Source organism: Oryzias melastigma, linkage group LG24 (assembly GCF_002922805.2).
Source record: "Oryzias melastigma strain HK-1 linkage group LG24, ASM292280v2, whole genome shotgun sequence".
Classification (NCBI taxonomy): Eukaryota; Metazoa; Chordata; class Actinopteri; order Beloniformes; family Adrianichthyidae; genus Oryzias; species Oryzias melastigma.
The window spans coordinates 9,527,029-9,528,002 of record NC_050535.1 but is presented as its reverse complement, the minus strand read 5'-3'; the positions used below and the strand labels follow the sequence as shown (position 1 = coordinate 9,528,002).

At 35.5% G+C, this 974-nt stretch overlaps 1 protein-coding gene across 1 annotated transcript in view; it reads right to left on the bottom strand.

Moving 5' to 3' along the window:
- Positions 1-615: 615 nt before the first annotated feature.
- esr1 (estrogen receptor 1) overlaps positions 616-974 on the bottom strand; it is a gene marked incomplete in the record, with an annotated part of 10,206 nt that continues 9,847 nt past the window's right edge. Inside the window, 1 exon segment of the mRNA XM_024291062.2 lies at positions 616-974.

Below are 974 nucleotides of genomic sequence, written 5' to 3'. Positions count from 1 at the left end.
ATCTTTTTCAGCAGTCGCATTTAAGGGTAATCTTCATAGTTTGTGCAGTAGTTATGCACAACACACTCACTTTCAAATTAAATAAAAAAAGACTTGTGTATTTTATCATTTATTGGTAGTGAGCTGCTACTATCCAGTTTTCCATCAAATTGAGACAGTTTTGTGAACGGTCGACAACTTCTGAGAGTAAATTAAGACTAATTTGAGACTATTTTGAGAATTTGGCATTTTAGGAGAAAAATTTGTGTTAATGATACATTAATGACTGTTAACAGTAGGATAAGAGATAACTGTCACTGCCTCACCTTTATTTTAAACATTTTCTGTATTTTAGCCCTGAGCTAGAAAACAAGATACAGCTGAAATCTAGCGCTGCAAAAATGTCCTAAAATGAGTTTTTGCCTCACTCCTTTTAGAGGGCGTAAAATGAGTCATGCTGATTAAAAAAAAGAACATTCCAAGTAATAAATGAAACAGAGTTTGAGACTTGCCTGATTAATTTTAGCAAAATCTCTAGAAACAAGTTTACGAGTCGGCAATTTTCACTCATTCCTTTGATTAAGAGCTTAAGTTGAAGCTAGATCTTGAAGACTATTAAGTTCATTATCTCCCACGTGAAATAGAAACAGTAATTGCCTTTTTAATTTTCACAGAATTCAACATTAAAATGAACTTTCTGACAATTTAATCAATGTGCAGTCAGTCAATTTGTGGATGAAAAGTAACAGTTTGTGGCTGAGATGTACAATACAAGACAAATCTGTGCATCAAAGCGTTAGATTCTCTCCCAGCGTTCATGAGCTACAGTGCTAGAAAAACACAGACGAGTACACACATTCAACAAGTAGCAAGTTCAGAGAAAAAGCTGCAAGCACAGAGAACGAACTCCTTTCCAGAGACAGACGTGGATAACAAACGTACCCAGCTTTCTGCATTGTGTCGTCAGTGCTCTCAGGTTTGATCTGGCCTCTTTT